Genomic DNA, 15,936 nt, shown 5'->3' on the forward strand with positions numbered 1-15,936 from the left:
CAACACAACAAGGCACCACGTACCAGGCACTATACACAATATGTTCACGATATTAATAGCCCCAAATAAAGGTGACCACCTGAATTAAGAGAATTAGGGGATAAGGAAGAAGGAAGAGAAAAAGATAAAAGAGGAAAAAGAAAAGTAGGGACCAAAAAAAGGAGTGCAAAAATGAAATTGGGAAAAAGGAGGGGGGAAAATTAAAGCGAGAAAAGAAAAGAAAAGAAAAAGAAAGAGCGAAAAGAGAGAATGAAGTGGAAGAGGGGAGGAGACTTATTTTATACGAGGAGAATACTCCTACAGAACAGCCATTAATCCCAACAAATTCCAGCAACAGCTCCCTGGAGATGAATGCAAACTAGAAACAACCAATAATATAACGATGAAAATAGAATGGAGAACACTAATCCCAAAATAAAATAAAGAGAAAATAAAATGGCACTTTAAAAAAAATGGTAAAATGGTAGCAGTAATAATACTGGTTAAAAGTAAGAAGGTAGTAAATAAAAGGGTAAAATCAGGTGATGGAAAAAAGAAGAAAGAAAAAAAAAAGGAAAAAAAGGAGAAAAAAAAAACAAAGAAAAAAAATTTGGTTCCGTAGTTAAAAGGTGAAAAAAGAAAAAAAAAATTGCAGTAGTGAAGGTCCTTCGGTTCTTCTATTCTTCAGTGTGGCTCGCCTTAGACCTGCCAGGTATTCAGGAGAGTGTTGAGTTTCCCTGCGATACACTGTTCCTCTGTGTTGTCAACCACAGTCCTTTTTTTAAAGCAAGCCGCATTTGTTTCCCAGACTGCCTTATTTTGTGTTTAGCAACGAGTCAGTTTGTGGGTCAGCCTCTGGGTGGGAGTGTTCTGGGGTTGGCCTCTGAGGCTATAGGGCCTCTCTGTCCAGTGGAGGTTCACTGCCCAGAGCTGGCTGCGTAATAGTTAGTTACCGGGGCTGTGTTGTTGCTGGGATTGAAAATCCCTCTATAGGCCAGACCCTGTTAACTCCCAGGTACTGATCAGGTTATTTTAATCCTTGATCTCCTACAGGGTGGAATCTGGGTGTGGCTGTGCTCCTTGCCTGGGGGCTAGGGGGAGGAGTCTCACTCTAAAGAGAGAATGTCTGCCCCAGACCTGGGCTCGGGGGTGTCTCAGCACTCAATTCGCTGCCACCTCTCCCGGCCCCCCTTCTCTCCTCAGTCTCTCCCCAGATTCCACTCCTCCGCACACTCTCCCTCTCTTCAGCACAGGTGAGTGTCTGTATCCGAAATGTCCCATGAACAGGATTCAGTAAAACCAAACAAACAAACGCTGGCCGCGGAAACGGGAAAGGCTTGGTTTCTGTAGGCTTCTTCTCTTACCGGGACTGCATGGTCTGGTCAGCTCTTCAGGCTGCCCCCTTTAGGCTCAGTCCTCTGTGATCACAGAACCCAGCTCTCAGTTCCCCTGGCGGTTCTCCTTTCCCCTGTCAGGGGCTGTGCCTGTCCCAAGGGACGCGGCTGTCTGCCACGCGGTCTCCCTCCGACTCTCTGGGTTCAGAGGTCTGGCAAACTTTCCTGCCCAAATCCCTGGGCTTTTACCTTTCCAGGGGAGTTCTGGTCTTCCCGGCTGCAAACCGTCTCACCAGCTGAGCGATTTTGCCAATTTGGGGTGGATGTTACTAGTTTCAGCTGCTCACTTCATTTGCTCCAGGACACGACCTGGGACACGTCTGCCTATACCGCCACCATCTTGCTCTTCCACTCGACAGCTTCCTTTAAGGCAGTGGTTCTCAACCTTCCTAATGCCGCCACCCTTGAATACAGTTCTTCATGTTGTGCTGACCCCCAACCATGAAATTTTTTCGTTGCTACTTCATCACTGTAATGTTACCACTGTTATGAATCGTCATGTAAATATCAGATATGCAGGATGTATTTTCATTGTTACACACTGAACATAATTAAAGCGTAGTGATTCATCACAAAAACAATATATAATTATACATGTGTTTTCCAATGGTCTTAAGCGACCCCTGTGAGAGGGTCGTTTGACCCCCAAAGGGGTCGCGACCCACAGGTTCAGAACCGCTGGTCTAGTGGGAATCCCTGTTTCCCAGAACGCAACTCCCCACCTACCATCTGGTCCTCTCGCTAAGGAAGCCAACAAATGCGCCTGGAAGACAGTCCGGGACCTAAACACCGTCGGGTGGAAGAGAGACTCGGTCAGGCGGCAGGAAGGCCGCCTCAGCCCAACACCTGTCCTGGCTGGGGGCTCCCGGCTCCCGGGGTCCCGCCCATACGCAGCGGGAATCCAAGCCCTGGACACCTCCCAGTGGCTGAAGGCTTCTTGACGGACACTCGCAGGACCCAGGGCAGCCAATCACCATGGGGGGTTGGGAGCGCAGGGCGGGCTCTTTCCACAGGATTCTCTCCTTGACTGGCAGGAAGGCTCCACCTCCATGGCCCGCCCTTTTCGCGTTTCTGACCGCCCATTGGCAGGCCGGGCCCCGTGACCACAGCACTCATTGGCGGCTGGCGCTGACGCTCTGGAGGCAGGAAGCTCCCCCTCAGCCGGCCGCACACCGCCTGAGGGCGGGAGCACGCGGCCAGGAGCGCGGGTTTGAGGGGACCTCGGCCAGGTTCGCAGTGCGGCCTGGAGACAGACAGGAAAACGGGAGCCTTGCGTGGGAACCCCTTTGCCGCTGGCCTTCAAACCCCCAGCCGAAGACCCAGGGTGTCCTCCCGAGAGGCTCCCACTCTGTCAGCCTCCAGGGACCCCAAGTGCGCTAACCCGGAGGACCCCCGGTCTCAGCGCCCAGAGGAACGCTCAATCCCCCAAAGGTCAGACACACCACACCCCGAGCCTGGGCTCCCTAACCACGGCACCCAGGAAGACCAAATCCCCAACTCCGAGACAGAAACCATGGAGGCTGTCCCTGAGACCCCAAATCTCTTCACAGGAGTCCCAAATCCTCTGACCCGAGCACCCAACTTTCCTGGCAAGAAAGACCCGGATTCTGTCCAGCGGGCCCATCTCCTAAGCCGGAGACGTCTCTGCCCCTTGAGGCGCCTCCTCCCGCGTGCATTGCTCCTGAATCGTGGGTGCCATTCCCGAACCCGGTTCCTCTCGGCACAGCCCCCCCCCCCATTGTAAAGGCGAACCACCTCCACCCCCAAGGGCCCTCAACGCCCCCACCGCGCCCCTCAGACCCCTCTGACCGCGCCCCTCAGATCCCTCTGAGCACGCCAATCAGACCCCCCTGACCGCGCCCCTCAGACCCCCCAGACCGCTCCCCGCAAATCCCCCAGACCGCTCCCCTCAGACCCTCCAGACCCCTCCCCTCAGTCCCACCTGACCGCGCCCCTCAGACCTCCCAGACCGCTCCCCTCAGACCCCCCACCGTGCCCCTCAGACCCCCCAGAACGCGCCCCTCAGTTCCCCCTGACTGCGCCTCTCAGTCCCTGGAACGCGCCCCTCAGACCCCCCTGACCGGGCCCCTCAGTACCCCCTGGGACCCCCCAACTGCGGCGGGAAGGAGGCGCCCCCTAGTGGGTCATAATGGCCGAGGCCCCGTTCTGTCCGGGGGTTGGGGGGGTGGGGGCGGGGTTTGCCCTGCAAGGTGGGAGCGGTCCCCTCAGCGCCTCCTCCTCCCACAGGCACCGTGTCCTCGGGAGGGGACTCCGCTGGCGGCACCATGGACCCGGACAGGGACCTGCAGGAGCGCCCCGTGGAGGAGGCGGGGAGAGCGGGGCATAGGCCTAAGGTAAGGGGGTCCGAGGGGGTGGAGGTGGGGACGGGGGTGGGGACGGGGTGGAGGCGGGGCGCCGCCCCTCGGGCCGGGGAGGACGGATGGACGGACGGACGGTCTCTCCCCCAGTCCAGGGCCGCCTGCAGGGACGTGTCCATCTACTTCTCCCGGGAGGAGTGGGCGCAGATGGGCGCCTGGGAGCGAGCGCGGCACCGCAACGTGAAGAGCAACTACGAGGCGCTGCTCAGCATGGGTGAGCGAGGGGGGACGGGGCCGCGGGGTGGGCGGGGCGGGGGTGCTCCGTCCAGGGCCCCGGGCTCTGCCCCCGCCAAGCGCTGGCTCTGCTGTTTGTCCCTCAGCTCTTCGCCTGCAGGACAGACTCTTTCTTTCTCTCCTTCCAGGTCTCAGGGCCCCTCGACCCGCGTTCATGTGTCGCCGCGGGAGGACGGCCAGGCCCCGGGTGGAGGACTCCGAGGACTCGGATGACGAGTGGACCCCGAGGCCACGAGGTGCGGGCGGAGGGCGCGCAGCTGCCTGACCCTGACCTGGTGTAGGTCGGGCGGCCTCTCGGGAGTTACCGGGGAGGAGCAAGAGGCAGAGCAGTTACACAGCCAGGGGCTGTTCACATAAACCCCTTTCTATGAATCATTTATTTTACAGAGAGAGAGAGAGACAGAGAGAGACAGAGAGAGAGAGAGAGAAACAGGTGAGAGAGAAACCTCCATGGCTGCCTCCTGCCGGCCCCCCACCTCACGGTTCATAGGTCGTGGCTCAACCACTGGGCCACACTGGCCAGGGTCATAAAACCTCTTTCAATGTGTAACAATAATTATATACAGATTTAGTGTTGACACTATCACAGAGGTCCCCCATTTCTCCCCCTTTTCTCACCTTCACCCAGACCCACCCCCCAAATCTACAATAATGAAACCATAATATGCAAATCCAGGGCGGACCAGCTGAAGGACCCACCAGATGACCAGGCTATGACACCCACTGGCGCCAGGCCAGCCAAGGCCTGTGAAACGCAATTGGTCCGGCCCCCCAATCCCCCATGATGCCCTGCAGAGAGAGGCCCAGGCCACTAGCCACTGGGTCATCAATGGGGGCTCCCCGTCACCCCAAAGAGGGAGGCCCAGGCCACCAATGCAGAGCTGGGGCTACTGAACGGGACCTCCCTCTGCAGGCGATGGATCGCAGGACTTCCAGACTGTCAGAGCCACAGAGGGCACAGGCCGGGCTCAGGAATTCCCCCCCCCCCCCCACAACCACCGCCATTCCCACGGTGCAGAAATTTATAAATTTCGTGCAATGGTGCTCTAATATATATATTTTTTAAGCTGTTCTCTCTCCGGGAGCACACAGACCCCTCACCCTTTCCCCTCTCCTCCCCCCAACCCCCACTCGGTGTGCATCTCCTAAACTAAGGGACCCAGGAGACTTGCACCAGGGAGTACGGGCAGGGGCAGCTCATTCAGGCTAACCCCCTGAACCTGGCTCCAAGGCCCCTTTTCTATGACTTTCCAATGAGCCAAAGCCGCCCGCCTAGGCTGAACTCTTTCCTTTAACCTTTCTAGAGCAACACAGCAGCCCAGCCTAAGCTCTCTCCTGCTGCTGCTTCTATCCTTGTTTCACTGTCCCTAGTTTTAATAAACATTCTCTCAAAATAAAAATAATTGAATAGCCATGTCTCGGTGGCTCCGTTGGTTGGAGCATCCTCCCATACACCAAAAAGGTTTCGTGATCCATCCCCAGTCGGGGTGTGTATGGGATACAACTCATCGATGTTTCTCTCTCACATCCATGTTTCCCTCTCTTTCTTCCTCTTCTTCTCTCTCTAAAATCAATAAGCATATATTCTCAGGTGAGGATGAAAAAATAATAATACAGGAGTATAAATGGTGGTGGAAAAAATAAAATAGAATAATAATATAATTGTATACTTATAGAACATTAACAAGTAAGTATACAAAAATATAACAGTGAGTAAAAAATAACTAATTCAGAAGAGTTGTGATCACATAGAAGGAGGAAGTTTTGACAGGTGAGCAGTGCTCTAAGACCTGCATGGGGACATATGGGAAAATTATTACTCATGGTAGTTAGGGGGTTGGGTTGTGGGCCAGGGTAGGAAGTAGTTCATCATTGTATCAGGTTCCATGGCAGCCATGGCATCATCTGCCAGGTTTCATGAAAGTCTGATTGGTAGGGTCTGTAGTTCCATGGGTCTGAGGTTGAAACATAGCTGAAGTCACGACGTTATGTCCAGCTTGCCCGAAACTCTGTTTATGTGGTGACTAGACCTGAGTCTTTGTCCCTAAGACTGTGTGATGCTGATCAGAATCTAGTGATTAGAGAAGGTGGTCACAATCCAAATGTGCAAAGGAGGAAGGATAAGAAAGAAAGGAGCCAAGGTGGTCCTGGTGCCTTGTCCAAGGTGGACTGGACAAGGCCAGTGTGAAGACAGAAGACAGAGAGGAGAAAGCGCTGGGTTACAGAGTAGAGATTCTTTGCAGTTACATGACCTTTATTATACTTGTGTCATGAAAGGCCAATTTTTTATTTTTGCTTTTTAGGGCAATTTTATTTTTTAAATCCTCACCCAAGGATATTCATTGAATTTAGAGAGAGGAAGGGAGGGAGACAGAAAGGGAGACAGAAACATCAATGTGAGAGAGGAACATCCATCAGTTGCCTCCTGTGTAGGCCCCAATAAGGATCAAACCGGAAACCTTTTGGTGTAAAACATGGTACTCCAACCAACTGAGATGCCCAGCCAGGGATAGGCCACTCTACACAAATAAAAGAGAAACATGCAAATTGGTGTCACTCTGCCAGGCCCGCCAGCCAATCAGGATACACATGCAAATTAACCCAACAAAGATGGCAGTTAATTTGCCTAACCAGGGCAGCGGCTGAGAGAAGACTGAAGGCTCTGGCTGGAGTGAAGACTGAAGACGGAAGAGGCTTGGCTTCTCCTCAGTGGCTGGAGCAAAGGCCTGGGACCCTGGTGCCAGAGGAAATCTAGTGCAGGCAGCCAGGGGAAGGAAGGCCTATTGCGTGAATCTTTGTGCAACGGGCTTCTACTTTAAATATATATATTGAACAGAGGATGAAGTACAGATGGGGTTTTGTCTATTTTTTTAAAATATATTTATTGATTTCAGAGAGGAATTCAGAGAGATCAAAACATCAATGATGAGAGAGAGCCATCGATTGGCTGCCTCCTGCACACCTGTGATGAGCCCGCAACCCAGGCATGCACCCTTGGCTGGAATAGAACCCAGGACCATTCCATCCGCAGGTTGACGCTCTATCCACTGAGCCAAGCTGGCTAGGGCTATTTTTTAACATTTTAAGAAAATTAGCTGATGCTCCCAATAAAAGCATAAGCCTAATGAAACCTCAGGAAACATTTTCCAATCATCCTTGGTCTGTCCTGGGATTACTCTATAATTCAGAATTCTGAAAGATAAAAATCTCCAGATTTTGAAACAATTACCAACCAAAACTGATTTCTCACACGGCAGGCGTGGCTCAGAGATTAAGTGTCGACCTATGAACCAGGAGGTCACAGTTCAATTCCCGGTCAGGGCACACGGCCAGTTTGATCCCTGGTGTGGGGTATTCAGGAGGCAGCTAATCCATGATTCTCTATCATCATTGATGTTTCTCTCTCTCTCTCCCTCGCCCTCTCCCTTCCTCTCTGAAATTATATATATTATTGATTTCTCACCATCTTTTAGCTAAACCTTCTTGGGTGGCCCTCAGAGTGGAACAGAATAAACATCAGAAGGTGAGTATTTCCCAAATCCTGTGGAAAAGAAAATCTTCCTCCTGGATGCAAATGCAGGGAAGAGGAGGAAAAATCAGAGTGCCACCTTCCTTTCCTGACCTCTTCAACAAAATGCCCAATATCATCTTAGTCGTTAATAACATCAGCAACAATAGTAGCTACCACGGGTCTTATCTTCACAATGCTTCAGACTCTAAGAATTCTACGTGCATAAACTCACTTAAACCTTACCACAACCCTATGAGGTAGGTACTATAAGTATCACCATTTCTGATGAGGAAACTGAGGTTTCAGACATATACAAGTGTTTGATTGTATGTCTGAAATCACAGTATCGGTGGTCGTGCAATCTAATCCATAGCTTCATCTCTAAACCACTTACAAGCTCATTAAAATTTCCATAGTTTTATGCACTTTCCACTGTCTCATCCATACATGATTACATCTTTCACTGACTGATGATTCCAAACGCAGTTCTGCTCTGCTATGCTCCAGTGAGAAATGCACTAAGACTTCCGACTTGCAGAAGCTCACTGATATATAGGCAGTTTGCATGGTGCATGGTCCCAGATGAAGATGGATATAGCAACCCCAGCATCAGAGCCTCCCAGTCAAATAAAAGAAAGCCTCTCAACTCTGGGGTGCTTCAGGTTTGACGATTCAGAAACAATAAACAATAAATAAAGTGACTTAAGAACTTCATAGAGATGACACACTATTCAATAGAAGCTCATCTGGAACTGGTTTTGAATGCTCATTCCAGTCAGAAGAAGTATGGCTTCTTTCTCTGAGCTCTAATTAGGCCAGTGTCATCTTGTTTGAATCATTGGCTCCGCCTGCCTACCTCTGCATTGTGAGCTCTTTGGTTCACACCAGATTCTTCTCAGAAGTCCCAGGCCCAGCTCAGGGTCCCTGAGGGCCTCCTGAAAGAGTGCTTTCAAATTTACAAATTAAACTAGAGTAGGGTCAAAGAATAATGAAGATAAATTACACGTGATTTCAAATATAGAGATGGCTGAGAGGGACATTGATAGCAGGACTGTAATCTCACATTCATACTGTATCAAAGTGCTCACAGAACACTTTGGTGAACATCATTATATTTCATGTTCATTATAACATTAAGAATTAGCATGTTATAGGTCAGGAAAATGAAGAGAACAGGCTAGTAGCACAACCTTATTCAAACAGAATTGGTGGGAACCAACTAATCTAATTACAACTATTCTTTCCATGATATAGTAAATTGCACATTTTAGCATAATTTCCTTTATTGTCATGGTAGGTTTCTGCCAGCCATTTCTTTTTAAAAAATATGTTTTTACTGATTTGAGAGAGAGAGGAAGGGAGAGAAGCATCAGTGAGAGAGAAAAACATGGATCAATAACCCGTAACTGGGGCATGTGCCCTGACTGGGAATGGAACCGGCAACCCTTCAGTTCAACCAACTGAGCTACACCAGCCAGGGCTCTGCCAACTATTTCTTTCTTTCTTTTTTTCTTAATCCTCACCCAAGGATATTTTCTCATTGATTTTTAGGGGGAATAGAAAAAAGAGGGAGAGAAAGAGAGAAATATCAATGTGAGAGACACACATAATGACTGGTGGCCTCCTGCATAAGCCCAGACCAAGGTCCAGGCCAGGGAGGAGGGTCCTGCAACCAAGGAACTCGCGCTTGACGAGAATTGAACTCAGGACCCTTCAGTCTGCAGGCCGACACTCTATCAACTGAACTACACTGGTTAGGGCCCAACTATGTCTTATTCTCTTCCCAGTATCCTTCATTCTCAATGTGCTATAAAAGAAAGAGCCTTAAGGCATGGGTTCTAGTCTTCGATTCAAAACCCACATTGGTCATTTCTTTTTCCTCTAATTTTCATACTTCCCAGGTATTTCCAAGAGTTGTTGAAGTGTTCATTAAAGTCATGTATATCATAAACCCTACATAATTAAATAAATGTACGTTACATTTATTTCCCTTTGCCTTTCACACTGAAGGCAAAGTCCAGGGCGCCATTAAGTAATGAGTCCAGTTTGAAGGAATTGTCAGGAACAGCAAATTTGTTGACCACAAGTGGCTCAGAGCAGACCCAGAAACCAGTGCCCCCTCCTGGAGAAGCAAGTACCTCTGGAAAGCACCCTAGATCAAAATTGGGTAAGTTCAACAATTTGGAGATTTCAGTTCCACTCATTCCTCTAGAAAGGCTGGTCAGTATAGCCTAGGTATGTGGGGTGGACTTTCAACAGGCCTGGATTTGAAACTGGAGTTAGCACTGAAGCTTTGAGCTAATCTTCCAAACTCTCTGAGCTCCTGAATGCTAATGTATACAGTGAACATAAGGAAACATGGGACACATATAGTTTGAAAGCATTAAATTAAATCTCAAACAATTGGCACATGCAAGTTGTCCAATAAATCCATCTGTGATAATAGCACCCATATTCTCTTGGTGTTGTGTGCCCAGATCTTTACTCAGTGCCTAACACATAACGTGCCCTCAATACATACTTTATGAATGACCAAAGCTTGGAAGGTTGAACCTGATAATGGGATCATCTAGAAACTAAAATTGAATCAGCCATCGGTAGTCAGTGTTGCGTACTAGTCTTTTAGTTAATGGAGGAAAATACCAGATACTATAAAGAACAGGTGATCATTTGATGGGAAGACATTGTGTGCTTTCTGACAAGTCAGGGACTCATGTTCCAGACCCACTTAGTTCACCAGCTCTTCTCTCATGTAGACCTCAGGAGAAAGGAGATCGAAGTGAAGATGTATAGCCTACGAGAGAGAAAGGGCCATGTCTACCAAGAGATCAGCGAGCCCCAGGACGATGACTACCTGTGTAAGCTCACCCTAACCAAGGAGCATGTTATGTCCTTGATGCAATAATTTCACTGGTCTTTGGGTGCCCAAATCATTCCCTTCCTCTCGTGACCGGGAATATAGGATTGAGGCTCACTGATGGGAGCTCTTTCTGAAACTCTTCAAGTGCAGGGACATGCACTGCACCCTGACTAATCCCTGTTGCTCTTGCCTCCAGATTGTGAGAAGTGTCAGAACTTCTTCATTGACAGCTGTGCTGTGCACGGGCCTCCTACGTTTGTAAAAGACAGTGCCGTGGACAAGGGGCATGCCAACCGCTCAGCCCTCACTCTGCCCCCTGGGTTGAGAATCGGACCATCAGGCATCCCTGAGGCTGGGCTTGGAGTGTGGAATGAGGAATGTGATCTGCCGGTGGGCCTGCACTTTGGCCCTTATGAGGGTCAGATCACAGAAGATGAAGCCACAGCCAACAGCGGCTACTCCTGGCTGGTGAGAACTTTACCTCTTCCCTGTCCTCTGGCTTCCCGGCCCTCCTGTGGCTTGGATTGCCCCACCTTCTACATGCTAGGACATGGATGGGGACCATATGGTTAGTTAGCTCTGTGTACTGGGCGGACTTTGCATGAACATGGAGCTCCTCTCTAAGGATCAGAGGGTAAATGGGAGCAAAGTGGTACAGACTCCTCCCTTGTGGGGCTCCTGCTTAGTGGACAAATTGACTAAGAAGTGTAGATGATGAGTAAGAAAAATGTCCTGTGATCACCATTGGCAGTTGAATCACCATGCAGGCTGAAAGAGATTTGATGACACTAGAATAAAGTAATTATTCTATTATATACACACAAACTCACACACACACACACACACACACACACACACACACACACACACACAGCCTTTAACTTCTTTTCCTGAAATGCAGATCACCAAAGGGAGAAACTGCTATGAGTATGTGGATGGAAAGGATACATCTCAGGCCAACTGGATGAGGTAAGGTCACTAGGCTTCTGGGTGCCGGAGAGGACACTCATGCCTCACAAACCACATGTCTGTCCTTCCCATCATGCATCCTTAATGGTCTCCCTCAGTACTCTGTTCCCCCTTTTTCTCCATACAGTGATCTTTAACATCTAGTGACATTTACGAAAAAAAGGAGGTAAAAGTATAGCATATGTCCTCAAAATAGAAGTCTCTACTTTGGGCACTGGGAAAAACCTTGAGGACCCTGGATTACTCTGTGATTTATCTAACTGACATTAGTTAAACACTTACTATATTCCAGTTTAGAGGAAGGAATTCATTACTTACACAGATCACACAATCCATGTCCCTAGGGAGGACTTACTGCAGACGGACATGAAACATTTTATTTCATAAACATTTAACTCTAATTTTCCTATTTTTCAACAAGTGCCTAGTGCCCACAGAGCCTTGAACCAAGGATAATCTAAACCTGTGAGGGCAGCACATCATCCCAGACTCAGTTCTAACTAGAACTGGATGTTGGAGCCTGCAGAGTCATAGTGCTCATGGCCCTTTCCTGAGAGGCTCTCTTGTGTCAGGGGAGACAGATTATGAATAAACTACTATTGTTCTGTGTTATTTTTCTAAGAAAGAGAGACCTCGACATTTCTGTGGGAACCTGGGGGAGGCAACTGAATGATGCCTTCAATAAAGTGTGGGGAGACTCGACAAAGGCCTCTGAAGAGAAGGGAGACTTGGACTGAATGTTGAATGGTGTGAGTCCTAGAGCAAGCCCCGAGTCCTGGGGTGTAACACAGAACCTGACTTACAGCTTAGAGAAGCTAGAGGCCACCGGGTTTGATGGGGAAGTCTGGAATGAGGCTTTGGAAATGGCATTAGGCAGGATGAGCACTGTGAGCAGGACATAGAGACAGGAATTCACATGACCTTGTGACAGAGGCTTGGACATTGAACAGAAGTTTCCCCAGGAGCATGGGGGTGGGTGCCATCAGTGCTGAGGGCCTTACGCGTCAGTGAGGATCTGGACACGATATGACAGGTAGTGGAAGCTCATCGCCTGTGGTTTTCTTTCCTTTCATCTGCCTCAACGCCAGGTACGTGAACTGCGCCCGGGATGAGGAAGAACAGAACCTGGTGGCCTTTCAATATCACAGGCAGATTTTCTACCGAACCTGCCGGGTCGTGAGGACGGGCTGTGAGCTGCTGGTCTGGTATGGAGAAGAGTATGGCCAAAAGCTGGGCATCAAGTGGGGCAGCAAGTGGAAGACAGAGCTTGTGGCCGGGAGAGGTGGGCACCACTCTTCTTCAACATGGAAAGAAAGAATTCTTAGAAGTTTTCATGCTCCAACTCTCAAGTAGAGTAAAATCCACTCTAGAGTCAGCAAAGCTTCAAATCAGATGCTTCAGAAATTGATGGCTCATCACATAGGACTTTGATTCTTAAGAATAATTTTAATATTTTTATTTTTGTTCTAATTCTTAAAAATATGCTTTTATTGGTTTTAGAGACAGAGATGAAGGGAGAGGGAGAGAAATATCAATCTGCTGCCTCCTGCATTCTCCTTACTGGGGATCAAGTCCACCACCCTGACATGTGCCCTGACCAGGAATCAAACTGGCTACCTCTGGGTGAATGTGACAATGCTCAACCAACTGAGCCACAATGGCCTGGGCCAATTTGTGTTACATTTTTAAAAATACTTCATGCACAAAATGCACGGCATCATATAGTGCTGAAAAAATCAGAGCCAAAAAAAAAAAAAAATGTTTCAGGTACTTAACCAGCTCTCTCATCAAGGTGGTTGTTTTTGGGTTGTTGTTTTTTTTAACACTTTAGCTGTTTCTTCTTCATTTACTGCATATTTCTAAATGAAATGTGTGTGTTAACATGCATTCATTCATTATTTTGTGACTTGTCATGTAAATTCCTACTCGGTGCCACACAGGGTTCTGGGAGCTGGAAATACCAATTAACACGATGATCAGAATCACTGCTCCTGAGCAGCTGGTTGGTGAAGGATGGAAGCCCCGGCAGACATATATGCATGTGCTTAATATCACACAGTTGTTAGCGCTTTGGAGAAAACGGGCCCAGGACAAGTGCCTAGGGATCAGTGTGAGGGGAAGGTGGGTGTGCCGGATTGCAAAGGTCAAGGGAAGGCTTTCTCAGGAGACAACATTTACAACAGTTGTGTCACAAGGTCCCAGGCAGAGGGAGTGGCTGGTGCAGGGAAGGAAAGAGGTGGGGTGTTGAGCTGGCTGAGGGCTACTCCCGTCTCAGTCTCAGTACAGAGGGCAAGAACAGAGGTTGGACAGATGCCTAGCAGCCGGGAAATACAGTGCCTATGATCCAAGCTGAGATACTGGGGACTTTCTTGAGTGAGACGGGACAACTGAGCAGTTTTCCGCTGCAGAGTGGCATGTTCTAAAACTATGCTTTGTTAATTTTTTGGGGAAATAAACTTCAGTGGGGAATCCCCTCTGAGATTATTTCAACTCCCAGTGAGAGAGGAAGGCGGACTGGCTGGAGAGAGATGGGAGTCAGGAGTTTAAGAAGCAGGTTGGGGAAATATTTTTGTTGTTGTTGTTAATCCTCACCCAGGGATATTGTTCCACTGATTATTTTTTGAGAGAGAGTAGAAGGGGGAGAGACAGAGAGAGAAACATCAATAGCTTGTCTCCCACAGACACCCCAACCAGGGCTGGGGATTGAGCTTGCAACCCAGGTATGTGCCCTTGACTAGAATCAAACCCAGGACCCTGGAGTCCCCAAGGCGACGCTCTATCTACTGATCCAAACTGGCTAGGGGATGGTTGGAAAGATATTCTGAAACAGGACTTTGTAGTGTATTTGAAGTAGGCTAACACTGAAAGAAATCAAGTAGGAATACTGTGTGAGGAAGGACATATTTCCATTTTGTGATTTGTGGAAAACTGAGAGAGAAGCAATTGCTAGTTGGGGCCTATGGTTTCTCTATTTTTAAATATTTTTAGTGATTTGAGAGAGAGAGGAAGGGAAATGAAGAGAGGGATAGAAATATCAACATGGATCAGCTGCCTCCTGCTGGGATCGAGCACAGAACCTGGGCATGTGCCCTGACCAGGAATCAAACTGGTGACGTCCTGGTTCATGGGTTGATGCTCAACCACTGAGCTACCTGGCCAGGCCTGTGGTTTTTCTCTTTAACATGACTTAGAAGATACATGTATATGGAAAGGTCACAATAGTCCAACCCATATAAGGAGTGAAATGCATTCTGATGGTCCTTGATCTGTAAGACCTTTTTTCTTTTCAATCCTCATCCCAGGATATTTTTCCATTGATTTTTAGAGAGAGTGGAAGAGGGAGGGAAAGACAAAGAGAAATGTCGATGTGAGAGAAACACATTGACTGGCTGCCTCCTGCACACGCCCAGACCAGGGCCCAGGCTGGGGAGAAGCCTGCAACCAAGGCACATGCTCTTGATGGGAATCAAACCCAGGACCTTTCTGTCCACAGGCTGAGGCTCTATCCACTGATCCACACTGGCCAGGGCTGTAGAAAAGACTTTTGATATGGGGTCTCTGGATTTCTGAAGAAGAGTAGTGCAGACAAAGAAAAAGAAAAGTAGACAGTGAAGGAACACTTTGTGGGAGGCAGAGCTTGCACTGTCAACACAGCTAGAATGATTCCGGGGACGGGTCTTACCAGGAGACAGACCGTACGGCACAGGCAGGCTTGCCCACACCTGCACTGACCAAAACTTTCTTCTCCAGCAGAACCAAAGCCAGAGGTCCACCCATGTCCCTCCTGCTCTGTGGCCTTCTCCAGTCGGACATTCCTCAGCCAACATGTGAAACGCAATCACCCCTCTGAGATTCTGTCAGGAGCATCTGCAATAAAGCACATCCAGGCGGAGGAAGCTGGCCCAGAGCGTCAGAATCAACAGCAGCAGCAACAGACTGGTCCACATGGCTTGAATGACAAAGTTGAAGGTCAAGAGGTCAAATGGAGGTCCAAACCTTTGCTTAAAAGGATCAGGCACAGGGGAACTTCAAGGGCCTCTTTCAAGCCTCCCAACGGACAAACAGGGAGCTCCAGTGAACCTGAGAGAATAATGGAGGAAGAGCCCAGCACAGGCCAGAATGTTAACGCAAAGAACACAGGCAAATTATTTGTGGAAGTAAGAATGTCAAAAATTGTAACAATCAAGCATGGAGGGTGTGGGCAAGGCTTCAATGATAAGTCACATATCGACACACACCAGAGGACACACTCAGGGGAGAAGCCATATGTGTGCAGGGAGTGTGGGCGAGGCTTTACAAAGAAGTCACATCTCATCAGACACCAGAGGGCACACTCAGGGGAGAAGCCCCATGTTTGCAGGGAGTGTGGGGGAGGCTTTAGAGATAAGTCAACTCTAATCATACACAAGAGGACACACTCAGGAGAGAAGCCCTATGTGTGTAGTGAGTGTGGGCGAGGCTTTACAGATAAGTCACCTCTCATCAGACACCAGAGGACACACTCAGGGGAGAAGCCCTATGTTTGCAGGGAGTGTGGGCAAGGCTTTACACAGAAGTCACATCTCATCAGACACCAGAGGGCACACTCAGGGGAGAAGCCATTTGTGTGCA

General features: G+C 48.9%; 1 pseudogene across 1 annotated transcript; it reads left to right on the forward strand.

The window, feature by feature from the left end:
• The first annotated feature begins 3,658 nt into the window (after nt 1-3,658).
• Nucleotides 3,659-15,156, forward strand: LOC308512520 (histone-lysine N-methyltransferase PRDM7-like; annotated as a pseudogene). The gene is made up of 10 exons: nt 3,659-3,727; nt 3,842-3,965; nt 4,114-4,221; nt 4,899-4,924; nt 9,507-9,663; nt 10,253-10,354; nt 10,553-10,824; nt 11,258-11,325; nt 12,414-12,607; nt 15,079-15,156. The product of its transcript is annotated as a histone-lysine N-methyltransferase PRDM7-like (transcript).
• Nucleotides 15,157-15,936: the final 780 nt, after the last annotated feature.

Source organism: Myotis nattereri (assembly GCF_964212035.1).
Source record: "Myotis nattereri genome assembly, chromosome: Y".
Classification (NCBI taxonomy): domain Eukaryota; kingdom Metazoa; phylum Chordata; class Mammalia; order Chiroptera; family Vespertilionidae; genus Myotis; species Myotis nattereri.